The sequence below is a fragment of the Triticum dicoccoides genome, chromosome 5A (genome assembly GCF_002162155.2).
Source record: "Triticum dicoccoides isolate Atlit2015 ecotype Zavitan chromosome 5A, WEW_v2.0, whole genome shotgun sequence".
Classification (NCBI taxonomy): Eukaryota; Viridiplantae; Streptophyta; class Magnoliopsida; order Poales; family Poaceae; genus Triticum; species Triticum dicoccoides.
Window position 1 is genome coordinate 131,320,753 of NC_041388.1, and position 6,000 is coordinate 131,326,752.

The window sequence follows — 6,000 nt, forward strand, 5'->3', positions numbered from 1 at the left end:
GATCTAGGAACACATGACAAGTCAAATGTATTTGACCATGAATTATTATTGTTGCCAATTATCTCTATGATAAATGAGTTGGGAGGCGAAACATTAAGCCCCTATCTTTATCTGTATTTGATGGATGCCATTTGTTCTAAGAATATGCTTTGAGTACTAGCAATCATAGAAGACTATATGATGATTAAGTATGTGGACCTCTTACTTAGACTTTGTTGAATAAGTTGAATTGCAATTGTTTGGTGACTGAGAATATAGGTTGTTAAGTTTCAAGAGAATTCATTGTTTGAACCATAACATGTGAATTGGTTGCTACTTTAACATAATGACTTTTACGAGAAAGAGTTGTTGTTATGATGCTACGAAAAGTGATTGAAATTATCATTGATCAAACTTATGCACTATGCTAGCATTCACACTTCATAAATTATTTCTTTTATCATTTACCTACTCAAGGACGAGTAGGAATTAAGTTCGGGGATGCTGATACACCTCTAATATTTCTATAATTTATGAAGTATTCATGCCATGTTTACAACAATTTTATATGGTTTTGGTATGATTTGGATGGAACTAACCTGGACTGACGTTGTTTTCAGCAGAACTACCATGGTGTTGTTTTTTGTGTGCAGAAATAAAAGTTCTCAAATTCAACGAAACTTTTTGATGATTTTTTCTGGAACAAAAGAGGCACTAGAAGCTTCGTGGGAGGGCCAGAAGAACCATGAGGTGGGCACAACCCACCAGGGCATGCCAAAGGAACCTGACTTGCCCCGGTGGGTTGTGGTCACCTCGAGGCCCATCAACACATGATTCCAACGCTGAAAAATCCTATAAATAGAGAAACCATCTGAAATAACCCTACATCAGAAGTTCGCCGCTGCAAGTCTCTGTAGCCACGAAAAACCAATCTAGACCCCGTTCAGGCACCCTACCAGAGGGGGAAATCATCACTGGTGGCCATCTTCATCATCCCGGCGGCCACCATGATGAGGAGGGAGTAGTGCACCCTCGCGGCTAAGGTTTTGTACCAGTAGCTATGTGTTTAATCTCTCTCTCTCTCTCTCTCGTGTTCTTGAGATGTCACGATCTTGATGTATCGTAGGCTTTGTTAATATAGTTGGATCATATGGTGTTTTCCCCTCTTTATCTTGTTGTGAATTGAGTTTTCCTTTGAGATCTCATTGTTATTGGATTGAATACTTTTATGGATTTGAGAGCACCTTATGTATGTCTTGGTATGGATAGGCGTGGTGACAATGGGGTATCATATTGATTGACTTGATGTGCATTTTGGCACTCAACTTGCGGATTCCCAAGGTGACAATGGGCTAATATATGCATAGATGTTGATGCACGTTCTTGTTTTTTCTTCTCCGATAGAAATCTTGGGGCACTCTTTGAGGTTCTTTGTGTTGGATTGAGTATTATGAATCTGAATTGGTTTTGGTGTTATGTTAGTACGAACTCTTGATAGATCGATTGAAAAGAATAACTTGGTGTTATTTTAGTATGAACTCTTGATAGATCGATCGGAAAGGATAACTTGGTGTTATTTTAGTACAAACTCTTGGATAGATGGATCGGAAAGAATAGCTACAAACAATTGCTTGTTATGTTCTTCGCTAGATAAGAACTTTGGAGTGATTCTTCATCGCATGTTGAGGGATGGCTATATGATCCAATTATATTAGCATTGTTGAGAGATTGCACTAGCGAAAGTACGGACCCTAGGCCTCATTTTCAAGCATTGTAATACCATTTGTGCTCCGTTTTATCCATTGCTACCTTGCTGTTTTTATTGTTCGTGTTACAAAAATCAATATCTACTATCATTACAACGCTTTTATTACCATATCTTCGCCGAACTAGTGCACCTATACAAAATACCATTGTATTTGGCGCGTTGGGGACACAAGAGACTTTTTGTTATTTGGTTGTAAGGTTGTTTGTGTAGCGACCCGACCTCAAACGGTCAAGTCTCTGTGCTTCAGTGTCACCCTTGGATCAGTAATGCTAACACACACAGTACTTCAAAGAATTTATAACAGAGTAGCAATCACACACTTATTACATCGAATGTCTCAAAAGAGAACTTATTACAATAAGTATGTCTTAAGGCCACCTAATTACGATAACATCGGAAGACTTGGAAGATAAAGTGAGTCCATCAACTCCAACGACATAACTGAGTGCATGAAAAACAACCTACGGCATCTTACTCGTCGTCTGAAAAGTCTGCAACATGATACGTTGCAGCCCGGAAATGGGTCAGCACATGGAATATGCTAGCAAAATAACACGAGAGAACAATGAACAGATAAATGCTATCACTACATGCATATATGGCTGGTGGAGGCTCTATGGTTATACTGTTTTTGTGAAAAGCCAATTTTCCCCTACAACAAAGGAATATATTTTATTTTAACTATCATGGTAGTTGAAACACCATTGAGAAGGTTCCTCCAACTCAATCCCAATTAAAGTAGTCATTAACATCCCAACAAATAATTTAGAGTGATGAGATCAAATCAATAATTCAAGTACCGGATACTCAAGATGTCCATAACCCGGGACACGGCTAACCATAATTAGTTTATACACTCTGCAGAGGTTTGCGCACTTTTCCCCACAAGACTCGATCTCCTCCGTTGGATTTCTCGCACTACAGGGTGTTTGAGAAATGGATGACCAAGACACAGTCTTTTAGAAGCATTAACTCTTTACTCTAGGTGGACCGTTACACTTACTTTCCCCTACATCTGCTAGCCCACCACTGAAAGAGGTCACACAACATACTCAACTATGCCAGAGCCCATAATGGCTTGTGGCTGCACACGGAAGTTTCTAGGATGAATAATCTTATGATCCCTTTGAGCCTGGGTGGCGGACCGTAGGATGATCACACGGGTACTCCGGGATATCCTGGGACAACACTGGATTCTCCAGGTGCCCACAAGCAATCCACCCAAATGTGTATTATAGTTGCCACCTTAAGTTGAACCATTAATTAACAACTCACATCTGTCATGGATACACTCAAACCCAAACCACATCTACGAGCATAGCATGGCAATATAAGCATAACGTAGAAGTAACTCCCAAGGGTTTGATAATAAAACAGGTAATAGGTTCTACCTCATCATTACTTCCCAAACCCACATGTTAAGAGATCCTACTCATGCAATGTGTGAGGTTCGAAACCAATGCATAAAAAATGGGTGCTAAAGGGGTATGATCAAAGTGTTACTTGCCTTGCTGACGATCTGCAAATCCTAATGACTCGTAGTAGCACATTTCGCACTCCGGGTGTTCTATCACAAACAAACAATATCATACATAAGCAATCAAGAAAAGATGCATGGGTAAAACTCAAATAAGAAGATCTAACTAGAAAGTCGAACTGAAGAACTCCGGTTTGCAAAAAGAATCAAAACAAACGGAGCAACGAAACTCAAACTACGAAAGAAACAAGATCCGATTACTAATCTGGACTAAATTCAAATTTTATAGTACCAAAATCTTGTTCAAGTTGGTTAAACGGAAAGAGGGCTTCAAGTCGAAGATCTAGGCGCTTGTTTCACCTGAATCGGATAAACGAGTGAAAGGATATACGAGAAAGAAGATTAGGGCAGAAATCGCGATCGAAAAATAATCGCGGAAAAACCCTGGAAACAGAAAACTAACGAACAGACTAACGAAGGAACTTTCGCTGTCTGCGGCTAACGGGTGAACGGCGTTCATTGAAATGAACGTACGAACGAACGCCCGTTATTTAACTAAACCGAGAAAAACCAAAAAAACCGATCTATAAAAAAACGAACTAGGGTTTCAAAAAAAACAAACAATTTTCTTGCGAAAACCGGCGGCGGCGGCTACCTCGACGAGGTCGGCGGCGTGCGGCGGTGGCGGAACGGCGAGGTCGGTGGCGTGCGGCGGCGGCGGCGGCGGAACGGCAACGCGCGGCGGCGGCGACGCTAGGGCGGGGCGATGCGCTCTTGGGTTTCGGGCGGGGCTGGCGGCTTAGGGTTAGGGCAGGGGCGCGGCTTTGGGCTGGCCTCGGGGTCGCGGGCTCGGCTTATAAGGCCGGACGGGTCAAGTGTCCAGGTCGGACATGGCCCGGTAGGTCGGTTACCTTTTTTTAAATAGATCCTGACACGGAAAAACAAATAAAATAAATACTAAACGGACTGCACAAATCTTGAAATAAATTTTTGCGGTCCTCTAATAATATTGCGGACAAAGTGAACATTTATTTTGTCCTCTAGTGCAATTTTGAAAAATGCATTTTTTCCTAATTCAAATAAAATTGCAATAAAACCCAAATAAAATAAATTATTTGATTTTAATATTTTTCCTCGAATATTTAATTTATTTTGGAGAAGTCATATTATCTCCTCTCATATATTTTAATATGAAATATTATCAGAGGGGAAAATAATTAAAACCAAATGATCCTCTTTTCAAAATTTGAGAAAACTCAAATATGAAAATAACGAAATCCCCAACTCTCTTCGTGGGTCCTTGAGTTGCTTAGAATTTCGAGGATCGCAAAGCAAAAATGCAATAAAATATGATATGCATGAATGACCTATGTATAACATTCCAAAATGAAAATTCGGGATGTTACAAACCAACCCCCCTTAAGATGAATCTCGTCCTTCAGATTCGGGTTGGCTAGAAAATAGGTGTGGGTGGTCTTTGCGTAGATCATCCTCTCATTCCCAGGTAGCTTCATCCTCGGTATGGTGGCTCCACTGGACTTTGAAAAACTTGATAACCTTGCTGCGAGTAACTCGACTGGCAAACTCGAGAATCTTTACAGGTTTCTCCTCATATGTCTAATCACTATCCAAGTGAATTGCTTCCAGGGGCACCGTATCTCTCAGAGGGATATCAGGCATCTCAGCATGACATTTCTTCAACTAGGAAACGTGAAACACATCATGAACTCCTGACAATCCTTCGGGTAATTCCAACTTGTAGGCTACCTCTCCCATGCGTTCCAAAACACGGTACGGCCCTAAAAATCTCGGGGCTAACTTTCCCTTAACTCCAAATTGTTTAACCCCTCATAGAGGTGACACTCGCAGATATGCTCTGTCTCTGATTTCATAGACTACCTCCTTGCATTTTGAATCTACATAACTCTTCTATCGGGACTGAGCGACCTTCAGTCCATCTCGTATCAACTTAACCTTCTCTTCAGACTCCTTAATCAAACTGGTCCAAACAACTGACGGCCTCCAACTTCATCCCACATCAACGGTGTTCTGCACCTTCGTCTATATAGGGCTTCGAACGGTGCCATCTTCAAACTGGCCTGGTAACTATTGTTGTAGGAGAACTCCGCCTAGGGAAAGTTGTCATCCCAACTAGATCCATAATCTAGCGCACAAGCTCTCAACATGTCCTCCATAATCTGATTTACTCTCTCGGTCCGTCCATCTGTCTGCGGATGAAATGCGGTACTAAACTCTAGCCCGGTTCCCAAAGTTTCGTGCAGCTGGTGCCAAAACTTTGAAGTAAACTGCGTTCCTCTATCTGATACGATGGTCCTCGGAACTCCATGCAGACATACGATCCTGGTCATATATATCTTGGCCAACTTCGCACTTGTATAGGTGGACTTCACGGGGATAAAGTGAGCGACTTTGGTCAAACGATCCACTACTACCCAGATAGAATCATATCCCGATCGTGTCCTGGGTAATCCGGTGATGAAATCCATGCCAAGCTTATCCCACTTCCATTCGGGTATCAGCATAGGCTGCAGTAATCCTGCTGGCTTCTGATGTTCTGCCTTCACTCTCTGACATACATCACATACGGCTACATACTCGGCAATATTACTCTTCGTTCCAGTCCACCAGAAACGCTGCTTCAAATCCAAATATATCTTGGTGTTTCCGGGGTGTATCGAGTATGGCGAGTCATGAGCTTCCTGTAATATCAACTTCCTGATCTCTGCATTATTGGGCAAAAATATACGGTCCTCAA